Source organism: Coturnix japonica, chromosome 37 (genome assembly GCF_054131305.1).
Source record: "Coturnix japonica strain WE chromosome 37, WE-NBRP24, whole genome shotgun sequence".
In the NCBI taxonomy this organism is placed as follows: domain Eukaryota; kingdom Metazoa; phylum Chordata; class Aves; order Galliformes; family Phasianidae; genus Coturnix; species Coturnix japonica.
The window spans coordinates 5789832-5805616 of record NC_140699.1 but is presented as its reverse complement, the minus strand read 5'-3'; the positions used below and the strand labels follow the sequence as shown (position 1 = coordinate 5805616).

The 15785-nt window shown below is 46.4% G+C and overlaps 1 long non-coding RNA gene and 1 pseudogene across 2 annotated transcripts; one reads left to right on the top strand and one right to left on the bottom strand.

Moving 5' to 3' along the window:
• Positions 1–2524: 2524 nt before the first annotated feature.
• On the bottom strand, positions 2525–7713 carry LOC146755013 (uncharacterized). The gene is made up of 3 exons (XR_014938547.1): positions 6117–7713; positions 3069–4709; positions 2525–2661 (listed from the first exon to the last, which is right to left on the bottom strand). It is a non-coding gene; the product is annotated as an uncharacterized LOC146755013 (long non-coding RNA).
• A 432-nt stretch (positions 7714–8145) lies between these two features.
• On the top strand, positions 8146–15566 carry LOC146755012 (uncharacterized; annotated as a pseudogene). Its single transcript, XR_014938496.1, has 5 exons — positions 8146–8229; positions 8879–8907; positions 11759–11907; positions 12506–12573; positions 12664–15566. The product of XR_014938496.1 is annotated as an uncharacterized LOC146755012 (transcript).
• The last annotated feature ends 219 nt before the right edge of the window (positions 15567–15785 follow it).

Below are 15785 nucleotides of genomic sequence, written 5' to 3'. Positions count from 1 at the left end.
TTCCTGTTAATGAATCACCACCAAAGACCTGAAAGTGGTTCAGCGCACCCATTAAAATCACAACCCTCCACACTTGTTTCAAGCATATACCCCTTAATTTCTATGATGACAAACCTTATGACATATAGTAGCTGTTTGCCCCACTGCTTCAAGTACCCAGGAGGAAAAGGACACAAATGCATGCTGGCCACTTGTCTGATCTCAGGGCAGACTGAAGGCACCAGGAGAGATGGAAGTGAGCAGAGGAGGGCTGTAGCAAGTCATAGAGGCAAGGAATGAGGTGGAAAGCAAGTCGAGAAGGCCAACAGAATAAAACAAAGATGTACCAGATATGAAAGTTTATTAAATACTAAGTTGGAACAGAAATATCTGGAATTAAATATAGCATATTAGTGTCACAAAATACATTCATATAAAAAGGTGCAGTACCAATTGGACAGAAGGTTGCAATATTAATTTTCCTTCTTCCCACTATGAACTGCTTCAGGTTCATCATGTGTTCATCTACCAACTGTGAATGTCTTAAGATGAGTCAAATTCTAACACAAAATCCAACAAGGATATCAAGTCAGAAATATCAAAAAGGTCACATTAAAGCTTTCTTGGCACTGCTACACACGCACAGTATTTTTAAACCCAAGGTGCGTGAAAGTGACAGCAATGTAAAGTGCATTCTTCTCCAGCTTAATCACTGCTAAAACTTCCACTTAACCAGCAGAAATATTCACAGCATCAGGATGGAAACAGCTGGCAGGAATCCAATCAAAATCTCCTATGCGTTAAAATAACACTGGAGACTCTACCACAAACAGTGGAAGGGTTAAATAGAACCAAAGGAATGCTTCTGGTAAAACCTTCAACAAAAAACGTGGAGCAAAATAACGTGTCAAAAACATTTTGACAGTTCCGTCAAGTTCAAGAACCAACCTTATTCAGTCTGATAGTAAGAAAAAATAGATATGGTTCTTATCCTGAGTGCAAAATAAACTGGCTACCCCTTGGTGACCAACAGGTAAGTGCAGAGTGTCAACCTATTTAATACATTTAAAATTTATATTCAAACCGCAGTAAAGATGTTTCCACACTAAACTGCAGGATGGGAAGTCACAGACCTCCTATGTAAACAAATGATCTCCAGTACTTTTCCCTTTACATTTTAAATAAAAATATATTTAGATTAGGTAATTTTGGTTTAAAACATCCCGGTACTCCTGTACCACTCTGCAAAAGGGGATCCTGGTCAACACTGAGATTTTTTGAAGATCCATAAGTAGATTTCATTGGAGAAGCTCTAGCAGTTTCAAGCTCAGTGGTGGCTGGAAAGAAAAGAAACAAGATTGACGATGTTACTGTTACAGTAGATTGAGTCAAATCAGTCACTGTAAAAACATTACTGATAACTGATCAGGCTACGCTCTAGAGAGATATTTAAAAACTTCCAAGGAAAACACAAATCAAAAAGGACAGGCATAAAGGAAGAAACATTTTTTCACATTCAATGATCAGCCAATACAATTTTTAAAGCTAGTTAAAGAAATTCCAGGTTTTAGAAACACAGAATGGTTTGGGCTGGAAGGGACCTTCTAAGATCACCCAGTTCCAATCTCCCTTCTATAGGCAGGGACAGCTCCCTCTAGACCAGGTTCCTCAGAGCCCCATCCGGACTGGCTCTGAATGCCTGCAAGATGGGGGCTATGCACAACATCTCTAAGCAACCTGTTCCAGAGTCTCACCACCCTTACATTAGGAAGTAAAGAGTTTCTTCCTAATATCTAGTCTAAATCTACCTACTTTCAAGTTTACAGCCATTTCTCCGCATCCTGTTATTACATGCCCATATATATATATGAAAGTTTCAGCCTTAACATTAACTGCCAGGGATGTCTTAACTTTCCCTGGCTAAACCCTCTTTCGTTCATGGAAACACATCTTCGATGGAAGCAGAAAAGGATTTTCAGTACTTCCATCCATCAGCCTTTTCCAGACAAGATCCCCAGACCAAGCAAATACTACGGCTCCTACTACACATGTAATTATGTTTGAATATGCAAATGGCACATGGCAATGGGTTTCTGTCTATTCAGGGAAATTGGAAGAGCTGTGAAGCAACAGCTGGATTCTCAAGGGCTCCCTGCTTCAAAATAACTCTAGGAACAGCAGCAGTGACTCTGGCAGAATGCTAATTGTGTAAAGCAGCTTCCACAGCAGTGGTAAAGGAAGGTATTTTCTCTCTAGGTCAAATCCAGTGTCTGGTTGCAAGAGTATGTACAAAATATGAGATGTTTCAGTAGTTTCCAAGGTCAACTGTGAAGCCAATTTTCTCTCCCAGAAATATAACTTTTCCATACCTACTGAAAAGAATATTACAAGTCTCTAGAAATTAACATGACCCAAACAAACAAAAAAACCAAAAAAAACAAAAAAAAAAAAAAACAAAAAAAAAGAAAACAAACAAACAAACAAAAAAAAACCAAAAAAAAACCCACCAAAAAACCCAAAAAGAAACAACAAGAACTTGCCTGTGTTCTTAATTTGTCATCTTCATTCACTATTTCAGAATACCTGTTCTTCATTTCTCCCTGGAAATTAAATTGGGAGTCTCTTTCTTTGGCTTCATGCATCTTTAGTTTTTTCACAGCTTTCTTCAGAAGCCTCTTGAACCTGCACAACAAATCAGTCAAGAAAATAAGCAAAGCAACTAGGTATCTATTTGTCACGCTTGTACAAGAAAAGCATAGCTATGGCTTGCTTCATTTTTAACATGCTCAACAGGCCAAAAGTTAATAAGAAAAAACAGCATTTCAATGCAATAGATCACCTGGAGGGTCCAAATTTCACCTCAACAGAGGAAAAAAAGACTTCCCTCCCAGAAGTGCAAGTCAGCCTACATTTGCTCTTCTTATGGCAGCTACCGAAAATCATAGGCTCATGTACCAGAACTGTCTTGCAAGAACTGATGTGAGATCTGAATTTGTTCAGAGTTAAACACACCTACTTTTACATTCAAGTTCCTTAAAGCCTGACTTCTAACCTACATGAGCTCTCTTTCAAGTACTAGTGAACCATACCTGTCACATTCCTTCTGCAGTTCAGTTTCAATTCTATCAGCTTCTTCACCCGCTTTCTTTCATTCTCACACTTTCAAAAAACAAACAAACAAAAATACATGATACACTCAGCACAGGACAGTACACATAGCAACTGCAGATAGCACATATCCATCCCTTTGCCACATTCAGCAGAACACTGAGGCACAGGATTCTTGTAAACATTTAAATCACTTCAGGCTTCACACAAGAGGGCCAAGACCTAGGGATACCAATTAACGCCCCTGCTGAAGCAAATGCTCCTCTGCCCCCTTATTGGGCTTCGTCCCAAATAGCTGGAAAAAAGATGCTAGAGAACAGCTTCTGCAGTTCCTCTGCTAATAGGTCAGCTTGCACAGGTAGCCACAGCCCTGGAGAACACTGCACACTCTACAGCATTCATTCCAATGACCAGCAGGCTCTTGTGGAAGAGTCTGCTTTTCTGGAATTCACCAGTGTCTTCTCAGTCATTACTTATTTGTGTATATCTTATTTGTGGGTGTTTACTAATTTAGTTGCTGTTCCTTGTGGTGTTTTTTCAGACAAACCACAGGAGAGCTGGCAACTAGTTCTGTAGTTTGCATTTGCACCTTATTTATTCTGCAAGGGTTTTAAGCTCCTGTTATTCTGAAAACACGCAGCAGTTCCTCCATACACTGCACTGAAAATAAGGGTTGTTTTAATCCTGCTTGTAAATCAAGGGGTCAGACAATAACCAGAAGGAAATCAAATAAAGAACACAGGAACTGCTGCGTTGCTCCATGTGCTCAACTGGTATCAAACCACACCATCTTTCTGATAGCACATGTCATGGTTTAATAATTTTGTAATTTTGCTATCAGTATTCCACATCATAACATCATATAAAGCATGAATAATTTTACTGAATCTGCTACTTACAGAAGAAGACTACATCTCCCAGAGAGCAACATGGTCAGAGATAGATGGGTCACGGGACCTGGACACTTTAATAACTCTGTCGCAGGCTAGACTGAGGTCTTTCAAGTTCTGGCGTTCAGGGGAGTGTGTGGGAGCCTTCACCGTTTTGCCTAGATTCACAGTAGGCCTCTCGGTTACGGGACTCATTCTCTCTCCTATTTTGCTTGATTCGTTAGCTCAATTTTCAATTATATTGTATTATATTGTGTTATCCTGTATTTCAATATAGTAATTTAGTAAATAAGTGTGCCTCCTTAGATGGTTGCCGCTGTTTTCTTTTCCTAATTAACTTTTTTCCTTTCTGCCTTGGGCCCCTGTGGGGCCCATGGCCCCTGTCATGGACACAGGTGGATTTTTAGTTTAAACCGTGACAGCACAACTCTGAGATATACTCTTGGCTTTTATTCAATTCCTTCATGACTCCCAAATCACAATAGTACTCAGGGCCTGAGTAGCAGGGATATAAAATCAGAGTATGTAAGAACTCAAGAAAATGTCAGCGTTGCTCTGGGTATTGGCTAGGTGTTAGGGACTGTTTTCTGGGCTCACTTCTTCTAAAAGCTCAGCATTTTCCCTACTCAGTTTAGCAATATGGTCTTCAAGGTGGGCTCTCGACTTTCGATCTTCCTCGCACGTCATGCGTGAGCCTCTGGATGTCATAGCCAACATATTCTGATTTTGTATCTATGGAAACAACAATGACAAAGGGAATGCCAAGATAACCAGAGAGACAACACTGCACATAAACTGCATTACAAACTAGTAACTCAAATGGAGGCAGGGCTAAGCTCTCACCACTAAGGATCTATAGTGAATGTTACACTGAGTTTATAAAAGATGGGTTGAGAAGCACCGTCAAGAATAGCACTTAATGCTAGTGGAAAAAGTGAATGCTCTCTATACAATAAAATGAGGTTACATCGTTTGGAGATAAGAAGACACACATACAACATTAACCCACAGTTTTCTTCATAAAATTCTCCAGATTTCATAATGATACAAAAATGACTACATTTATAACTGTGCCCACCACTTAAAATTCCCTACACTCACTGACTGTGAAATAACTGCAGATCTCCTCAGAGCAAGAAAATGTTTTCAGAACAGCAATGTTACTTATCCTTTTACACAAAGGAGCAAAGATTTGCATCACAGATGCATTTGTGTGTAAACAAGTTTGCTTTTTCAGTTCTCTTTGTAAAGAATGAAAGTTGCCTACATGCTTTGAATAGCACATTTTAAAAAAAGATGAGACATCCCTGGCCTACAGAAGGACATAAAAACCTGACCTTAAAGGCTTATACAACAAACTCATAAAACTTCCTCGTGTGTCTTTACAGGATATGTTAAATGTCGATTCTCCGTATGTGACAATGTATGGGTAAAATACAGAAGTGTTAAAAATGCTAAAAACCTTCTAATTGGTATATCACCAAAAGAAGATGACAGAAAAGGAACCTGGAAAAGAACTCAGACTTTTCTGGTGCAGATAATCAACAGCTTTTCCCTTCCACTAGATCCTTCTTATTCTCCCTATAGCAGCTTAATTTTCCAACAGCAAACTAATTAAAGAATATTCCAAGGTTACACAAGATGCTAAGCCATGCATGTGCACCAGCTGCTTCCCAGCTGCCTGCCACTGACTGCACAGCATTACTTCACCTAGTTGTTCTTTCCTTACCTCAGCCCCCTGCGGGGCAGTAAAGTACCAACACATATTCACAAATGGAAAAAGAACCTAATGAGCTCAGGTGGAAACTATGACAAAGCTCTGAAGATAAAATACATTTCTCACATCCAGGTTTCCCCTCCCAGATCTGAACCACACATCTCCCTCCTGCTGACATTGTCCATCCTATCCATCAAAAGAATCATGCTGATTAACACAAACATTTTCATACTACTGCAAAGATAGAAATGGCAACAGTGAAAGGTGGAGATTTACAACCTTTACCCTTGAAGGTGTCTTGCCCTGAAACCAATTTTGTCAGTTTATTTGTACTTTACAGCACACCCAATCTTTCCAATCAATTACCCGCACACAAGAAATAAAAAGACTAAACCAGTTCTTTGCAGAAGTCATTGAGATACCTGCTGATGTTGATATTCTTCTACAGCAGTCTGTACTGTACGTAATCCGGTTATCAAGTCCTCTAGATGACTGTGAACCTGAGAAAGCATCAAAAGAAGGAAGACGAGGCTGCCTTTCTAGACCGAAGTTCACATTTCATTATCAAAAATAAAATTTACGCATATCTTTCTGCAGCGTTTGAGGCACGGACTCAGATGTGAATGATCCAAATTGTTTATTACAAGTTCTCACATCCCTTATATACCTTCACAAGGTGTTATTTTCTAACTTTCCCATCCGCCCTTACAACTTTCCCAAACACCTTTGCATGTCAACAAAGCATTCTACAAAACACTTTTCAACTGTCCATGCAGGCACATATCCAATCAGAGCTGTGAGCCCCTTCTTCTCCTTGCAGAGGTGTCCTTGGTTCTCATGCCGTTTATCTTGCTCCACAGCTGCTGCTCTGAACAGCTTTTCTTGTATTCCCACAAGCACCAGTGCAGCCACCGCCCTCAGGCACCCTGGCCATCCCTTACTCACTTCCTTGGCAATTTGCAGCTCAGGGGTTTGGCAGATGACTTATTTCCTGGCAGTCCTTAAGGTTCAAAGTCCAGCTGTAATCTCATTTCCCAAATATGTCACTTGCTGTTGAGTTATTTGTGCTTTCTGTAAACCAAGAAACTCAGCAAACTCTCAGTCTATTGTACACAGTCCTTTTGTTGCTGTGGCAGCCACGTGCTGCAGTAAAGTTCCACCCTAGAATAGAGGATCCCAGATCTCAGGCTCATGAGTTGACCATCATTAAGCTGTTCTCACAACCCTGGGTAACACTGTCCAGGTTAACTGACACTCTTCTCCCCATATCAGGGCTTTCCTATTCAAAGGCAAATAACCTTGGGCTTCCTTTGGCCAAACCAGGCAGAAGAGACATCCTTCAAATCCAGAAGGTAAACTCCATCTTTTTGTTCCTTAACTAGGTTAATAAAGTGCATGGCTTTGCCACCACTGAGTGTATCCATTCAACTATTCTAGTACTTGCCCTCAAGTCTTGCACCAAACTACAGCACTTGCTATCAAAATTGGAATCCAAACTCCAAAAAGTTACCTATTATTTCTTTTATCCTTCTACAGTCCCATACCCTCAAAGGGCACCGCTTTACCCTAACTAGGCAAACTCTTGCTTTTAACTTCTATTTAGGGCTTCATTTTTGGCCCTGATGCCCACACCACTAAGTGTATCATATTTGAGACTGCTGTAACTCCTGGGGGTACAACATTGTTTTGCCCAGTTTGTGTTAAAGCCAGAGTTACAGTTTTTAATCAGTCAATATCGTTGCACTCTTAGCTCCAGTTTTATTCAATTTCTTGCCAGAGTAACCCAGCAGGTACAAGAATTTCTGTATTCCTGCTTGTTTTCTTAGCTTATGTTTAATTAATCCAAAAAAGGAAACCTTTTCTCGTTGGGCAGTAGCATCTACTACTGTTACAAAACCATCTATGGGTAGTAAGAAGCACCCATATCCACCAGAAAACGAACCTCAATATCCTGCTTTCCTAAATGCAATTTCCCACTGCAGTTTGCACACTGCTTTCCTTCCAGTGAGGTCACCCCCAAGTACATTGCCCGGTGCAACTCAAGGGTAGGTATGGCCAGCCATACGGACCACAAACCCACACAGAACCACAAGGTATCGCTGCACAGAAGACTTATTAGGACCCTTAGACAAGGATCTGGGGAAAGTCGTATTCTTACAGCAGCTTCTGGGTAAAGCTCCTACCCACAGCTCGGTTCCATTGCAAGAGTTCTGTTCAACACAGAATGTCCTCTGGTGCTGTACCGGAGATTGCCTCTTGCTGGGACATTCTCGTGGGGGAGAGGAGTGAAAGGAACGCCAGGACAGCAAGGTAGAGATGCCTGAGCACAGGGGTGTGCGAATGTCCCCAGCGAAGGAAGCAAAGAGAGCCGGCAGAAAGCGATGCTTCATTAGCGTAACACAAACACCCATCCCTTCCCCCTTTCCCCCCTCCCCCGGGTGCAGATGTGCCATGAGAACGAGCTGTGAAACTGCCGAGCGCCTGGCAGCCGGCTCGGGGCCTGCTCGCTGCGGGAATTCCTGCCTTCCTGAGCCTGTGCGGAAGAGGCGAGAGCCTGGCTGGAAGCCATCCGGGCAGCACCGCGGTGGCAGGAGGTGCACCAAGGCCGTCCTGCGGCCAGCTCCGGGCTGAGGGCACTCGGCGTCCTCTGCTCTACGCGACTCCGTGGAGCCCGGCTACCTGCACCAGGTAGGTGCCCTTCGTGGCTCGTGCAGAGGAGCGCACGCTTCCTGCCCCCTGCCAGCAGCACCGGGAGAGGAGCGGGGAGCGGCCCCGGACGGGGCGGAACCCGCCCTGCCGTACCCCAGGCGGGACCCTGGTCCCGGCTCCAGCTCCCGCTCAGCGCAGCAGGTTTGCTGGCCCAGATGGGCTGCAACCAGGGCAGCAGTTCATGCAGCCCGGGCTGGGCTCCGAGGGGCACGGGAACGGGCTGGGAGCTGGGACAGTGAGGAAGGGAGCAGAGGAGGTCAGCGTGCTCTGCTGCCCAGTTGGATCTCTGTAACACAGCACAGCTGGGACTGCAGTTCTTCCTCTGGGCCACGGGAGACACGAGACGGCCTCGCTCTGCAGCTCTGCACGCGTGGATTGATGGAAGCTTTAAACCCCCCGATGCCTCCTTTGGAGTGTCTTAATGTGAAGCCTCCAAGTGGAAATTTGCACTCGCCCTGCTCCTCCTGCCCGGCAGCCCCCAGCTTCTCTTCGGGGACCCTGCAGGCAACACGTGCCTCTGGCGACCCTTGAAATTGCGTTACCTTTTGTTTGCTGAGCGCTTGCCTGATGGCTCAGCTGGGGTTGTGCAAACCCCTGGCAAGGCTTTTGTTCAGGCTGTCCCGGCAGCTGCAGATGCCTTGAGCACACAGCTGCGGGCCCTGAGCACGTTCAGCATCTGCAGCAGCTCCGGCACTGGGCTCTGGAACAGACAATGAGAAGCTGGCAGCCTGTGGGCTGACTGGAGCACGTGTTGAGAACACAGCCGAGCAGCAGCAGGTCAGTAAAGCACAGCCCAGGCTGCCTTCTGCAAAGGGCACGAGGTGCTGAGAGCGTCCCCTGGCAGTGGGCGCAGTCTGCGTGCTCAGCTGAAGAGGGAGAGAGGAATGTATTTATCGATATCATGCAGGTGTCCTGGAGTGCTCTAACAACTGCTTAACAAGGCTGTTGTAACCACGTGGTTGTTTATTGCCTTAATTCTTCCATTTAGTGCTGATACTATTCGATAAGATGCCCTCACGGTTCAGTTAAAATTCCCAGCACAGCATCGGCTGGTGGTGGCTGTGACCGTCACAGGCTGGTTTGGCTGCAGTGCTGTCAGATACTCTCTCTTCTCAGGACATGGAAAAATAATCTCCGTGTGGTTGGATGTTTTGTTGATTTATTGTTGTGTTTAAGTAAGCCATCCTATTTATTTGAGAAGTGTGTACCATCCAGTTGACTCCTCGCCGTTTTGCACTTCCTTACCCGAGGAATGTGAGCCATCACCACTTTTAGGTAACATCAGCAGTAGGTGGTTTTGAGAACTACATCAGTCACCTTTACAGAGTACTTTTCCCAACCCTTTTCTGAGGGCTTGCTTGATTTCAGCAAGCCCAGGGCTACTTCCACTCCTGAGAGGATGTACGGACATCTGCCAGAGGATTTAATCCATTTGCCACCAGGTGTTCCCTCATGGATCTGTGGAGGTGGTGCTCCAGCAGGCTGCTCTGCTGGCAGCTGCCATCTGTGCTGAGGCTTTCTGTGATTGTGTGTTGGGGGCTGCATTCACGGTGTTCTTCCATGAACCAGGTGCTTTTCTGCACCTCCTGCTGGATGGTTGGATGGCCATACCATTTTCTAACAGTATTTCTGCATCTCTTTCCTGAGTAGCCGTCCCCTTTAGGCGTGCTTGCAGTCAATCAAAAGATGCCCCAGTTGGCACAGGCTGTCCTTGTTGTATGTCCTCAACTTCCTTCACCACTCAGACCTCCAATGAAACTCCCCTTTCCCATTCCTCCTGTATCACTCATCAGTTTCCTTAACTGCAGCTAGGGCAGGCAATAAGCCGTCATTCTGCTGCCTCTGTTTGCCTTAACTGTGTAGAGGCAGTGCCTTTAATTAGTGCTATGGGTGCAGTTTTGCATCTGTTTGGAGCCAAACCCTACAGGTAGAGGATGTGTGGCCTAAAGGACTGTAGGCGACTCGGGGAGGTCTTCGTTTATTGTGTGAATAAGCATTACCTGCACAACTTGCACCGCGTAGTGCAGCAGAAATATTGTGCTATATCAGTCGCTTTTGATTCTGGGAGGATCGGTGCAGTTCTCCTTTGCTTCATATGTCACTTCCAAACCCGACACGATGCTGATAACACCTTTCCCATTTTGCATCCTATTACTGCCCCCAGTGACCTCTGCTTGCCACTCAACTACAGCAGTTGCCACGAGAACATTCACAGAAGAATTTGGGACGCGCTTCATGTCTCTTGTCGTTGGTTTGTTTCCCTTCTTGCCATCCTGCAGACTTTGCCCATTGGTCACAAGTGGATCCAAACACAGCATACACTCCTAAGGGAGAAGCAGGACTATATTGGTTGATATAATAGGGATATGCTGTAGTGATTTAACAGTGACACAACAGGATCGGAGGTGGCTGGATACACTTGGTTATTTACTGCATGGAGGGTAGGGTTACGCACACACCTACAGGAGGCCCTCCCATTGAGTCACGAGGCTCAGAGTAGTTCCCCTTTTTTTCTCATGTCTTCAGACCACAGAGGTAAGGAGCTAGGATGTGGCTGGATCCTCTCCTAGTCCCAAGCTTGGTCAAGGCTTTGTGTGGAAGGAATCATACGTGCACGATCCCTCTAAGACAGAACCTTAGAGAATACATGAAAGCTCCAAAGTAACCATGGGTGTCTTACAGAAGATCTGTATTGAGAAGGAGTCTTGATGTCAAACTGCAAGGGATCTCTGTGCAGGTGTGAGCTGCAGAAACAGCCCTGCTCGAGGGCAGGTCCTGTGGTGCAGCCCGCTGCTGTGCAGCAGAGCTGGAGGGGCACTTGGGCTGCTCCCTCTTTTGGGGTAAGATGACTGCCTCCTTGCCGTGCTTTGTCTTAAGTCCCCTCTCAGTCTCAGCTGTTGAACTAAGTGTCAGCTACCAGTTGTTTGAGCCTCCCAGTCTGAGACAGCTTTGTGACGGTTCATCTCTTTGAGCCAGACTGTTTCCTGTGCTGCAGCTCATTGTCTTCCTCTGCAAGGCCAGGCAGTGCCCTGCAGAAGGGCTGAGCTGGGACTGGGACTGCTGCATTCCCTCACAGCTCCCCTGCCATTTCTCTTCTCTCTGCAGGCTCCAGTTCAACTTCTGCCTTCCAGCCGTGATCATCCCAGCCTGCAGGAGAGCAGCAAATGGCCGCAGCACATCCAGTTGAGGTAGGGGTTGGGGAAGCAGGCAGGAGAGGCCAAGGGGCCAGGGATGTGAATGCAGGGGTAGAGGGAGGTGCCCTCAGACAGCTTGTGTGTGCTGGGGACAGAAAAGCAGCTGGGGTGTGAGGTTCTGTTCTGTGCGAGCTGCTTGCCTGGGCCTTGGCTGTTCCCAGCAAGGAGCCTCTTTGTTTGCAGGAGCCCGTGAGCTTTGAGGAGGTGGCCGTGTATTTCAGCAGGGAGGAGTGGGCGCTGCTGGACCCTGTCCAACGAGAGCTCTACCGGGACGTGATGTTGGAGACATACCAGTGTGTGGCCTCGCTGGGTGAGAGCTTGTCTGCCTTTCCTCCTCGTTAGGGCACCTTTGGCTGTGCAGAATGAGCCTCTGCAAGCCGGGCCTTGAATAAACACCATGCAGCTACATATTGACTCACACCACAGTGCCAGCAAGAAAGGAGATACTGAAAAGCATGAGTTTCAGAAGGGATTAGTATGCACGGCACTCTGATCAAAGCCACAGAGTCAGTGCTGGCAAGCAGGCATCAGCCAGGAGGGAGAAAACCAGCCCTTGTGTTGTGTGTTGCTTGGTGCCACCAGCTCCAGCTCACAGATGAATCCCTGGTTACTGCTATGGAATTGAGGATTTTCCATGCAATTGCCATCAACATTTTGATGCCTTGACCACTGGTAGACTGTAAGAAAACAAATAAGCTGTTGTAAAGTTAATTTGAAAGAAAAAATATCCCTTCACAATGTTCAGAGATGTCAAAACATTCTTTGCTCCAAGGGAAGCTGTAGGCACAGTGTCATTTAGACCTAAATGGTGGTTTCTCCTTGGGGAGGGGCACAGAGTGGAACTGTTGAACAGGCACTGTGCCAGCATGAGGGAAATGCTCTCTTGTTCCCTGTTTCTCTCCCTGAAGCTCCACTTCCAGCCCCCAAGCCCGTGGTGATCTCCCTGCTTGAAAGAGGGGAAGACCCCTGGATCCCAGATGTGCATAGCCCTGAGGCCATGCCAGGAGACCTCAGCCCAGGTGAGGTGGTGGAGGGAAGGGGAATGTTGGGGCTGTAAGAGCCTTCTCTGCCTGTGTTTTATTTTGGGCACCGTGTGCTATTGCTGCATTTCCTCTGTCATCCAGCAGCTGATGGGATCAGAAATACAAAGGAGGTTCCGCAGAGAAATTGTGTAGCGGAAATGCAGCGGAATTGCATCTCTGAGGAAGAAATCAGAAGGGATGTCCAGGAAGTCCTGCAGCAAGGTCAGGGTGAGCACATCAAGAAGCCCCTGGGAAAGCATCTGGGAATGACACTGAGGAACCCAGTGGACTTCAACATAGGTCCAAAGCAGCCTGAGGAAACCAGGAGCAAGGATGTGTGCCAGATGAAAAAGCAGAATCCATGCACTGAGTGTGAGAAAAGCTTTAAACTGGATTCCAGCATCACTAGCCACCAGTGCACGCACTCAGCAAAGAGGCATTACGAGTTCTGTGATTCTGCAGAGAGCATGAAATGGAGACTCCACCCCACTGGCCAGCAGTGCATGTACACAGGAGAGAGAGCCTTTGAGTGCTGTGACTGTGGAAAGACTTTTACGGACAGTGGGAGCCTCACTTCCCACCAGTGTATCCACAGAAGAGAGAGACTGTACAAGTGCCTTGAGTATGGGAAGAGCTTGAAAGGTATTTCTAAACTCAAAATACACCAACGTGTCCACACAGGAGACCAACCATGTAAGTGCCCTGAGTGTGGGAAGAGCTTTAAGGATAGTTCTAACCTCAAAATACACCAACATGTCCACACAGGAGAGCGACCGTGTAAGTGCCTTGAGTGTGGGAAGAGCTTCAAAACCAGTTCCAGCCTCACCATCCACCATCATGTCCACACAGGAGAGAGACCATTTAAGTGCACTGAGTGTGGGAAGAGCTTCAAAAGCAGCTCTGAACTGAAGGTGCACCAGCGTGTCCACACAGGAGAGAGACCATATAAGTGCTCTGAGTGTGGGAAGAACTTCAAATGGAGAACCCACCTCACCATCCATCAGCTCATCCACACAGGAGAGAAACCATTTCAGTGTCCTGAGTGTGGGAAGAGCTTCAACAGCAGCTCTGAGCTGAAGGTGCACCAGCGTGTCCACACAGGAGAGAGACCATATAAGTGCTCTGAGTGTGGGAAGAGCTTCATAAGCAGTTCACATTTGAAGCGCCACCAGCACATCCACACAGGAGAGAAACCCTTTCAGTGTCCTGAGTGTGGGAAGAGCTTCAAAAGCAACTCTGAACTGAAGATGCACCAGCGTGTCCACACAGGAGAGAGACCATATAAGTGTCCTGAGTGTGAGAAGAGCTTCATAATCAGTTCTCATTTGAAACTCCACCAGCACATCCACACAGGAGAGAGACCATATAAGTGCTCTGAGTGTGGGAAGAGCTTCATAAGCAGTTCTGATTTGAAGCTCCACCAGCACATCCATACAGGAGAGAAACCCTATAAGTGTCCTGAGTGTGGGAAGAGCTTCATAAGCAGTTCTGATTTGAAGCGCCACCAGCGCATCCACACAGGAGAGAGACCCTGCAAGTGCTCTGAGTGTGGGAAGAGCTTCAAAAGCAGCTCTGAACTGAAGGTGCACCAGCGTGTCCACACAGGAGAGAGACCATATAAGTGCTCTGAGTGTGGGAAGAGCTTCATAAGCAGTTCTGATTTGAAGCTCCACCAGCGCATCCACACAGGATAGAAACCCTATAAGTGTCCTGAGTGTGGGAAGAGCTTCATAAGCAGTTCTGATTTGAAGCTCCACCAGCGCATCCACACAGGAGAGAGACCCTATAAGTGTCCTGAGTGTGGGAAGAGCTTCAAAAGGCGTGCTGAATTGAAGATGCACCAGTGCATCCACACAGGAGAGCGACCCTATAAGTGTCCTGAGTGTGGGAAGAGCTTTAAAAGGCGTGCTGAATTGAAGATGCACCAGCGCATCCACACAGGAGAGCGACCCTATAAGTGTCCTGAGTGTGGGAAGAGCTTCAAAAGGCGTGCTGAATTGAAGATGCACCAGCGCATCCACACAGGAGAGCGACCCTATAAGTGTCCTGAGTGTGGGAAGAACTTTAAAAGGCGTTCTGAGCTGACGCTGCATCAGAGCATCCACAGGAAAAAGAGACCCTGTGAGTGTCCTGAGTGTGGTAAGAGCTTCAAAGGGAGTTCTGAATTGAAGCTGCACCAGCATATGCACACAGGAGAGAGACCATAGCTTCTGTTGGACATTTTAGAACATTTTGGCCAGGCCTGCATGCAGGGAAATGCCTGGGAACTTGTCTTTTCTCTCCCTCAGAGAATCCCATCTGCTGTGTTACCAGAATGTCTGCACCAGTGAGCTGAAATGGCAGGAAGCCTTGAGTGTGAGAAGGGCTTTGTGCCTAGCAGAGAGCTCCTCACACTCCCAGAAGAACTTCATGCAAAGCTCAGTCCTCATTAAACATTGCAGTCCACAGGACAGGTAGCTACTAGGAGTGCATCTCCTGCAGGAAGAGTTTCTCTCAGGGCTGGTGCCTCATTTCTCATGGGAAAACCCCCAGCAGGAGAGACTCCCAGGATGCTGGATAGCCCAGGGATGAGGGAGACCAATGCTTCTCTCCATGCAGGAAGAGTTTGCAAAGGAGACGGCATCACTGACACCCTCTGCAGAAGGGACTTAACCCAGGAGCTTCAGATGGCCTTTCCTTGCTGCCCAAAGCACTTCTCTCACCATGCCCGCTTTCCACTTCTACTCTTCCCACCAGCTGCTTTTTGATGCTGTTTCCTAGTGGAGAAGTGGTTGTGTAGGGATCTGCTGTGTGTCTGTGTGCATGTGTTGCTCTCAGTCATTTCTGAGCGCACTCATGCATCCCAGAGAAGGGTCAGCAGAGCAGTAAGGTGGCTCTTGGAGGTTTTCTGAGAATCTTCTGTAGTGGAAAGAGAAGGGGGTGAATAAAGTAGCTGAGTTGTTCTGGAGCTTTCTTCACTGTTGTCACGGTTTGAACTAAAAATTCACCTGCGTCCGTGACAGGGGCCGTGGGCCCCGGAGGGGCCCTAGGCCGAAAGGAAAAAGTTAATTAGGAAAAGAAAACAGCGGCAACGATCTAAGGAGGCACACTTATTTACTAAATACTATATTGAAATACAGGATAACACAATATAATACAATATAATTGAAAATTGAAAATTGAGCTA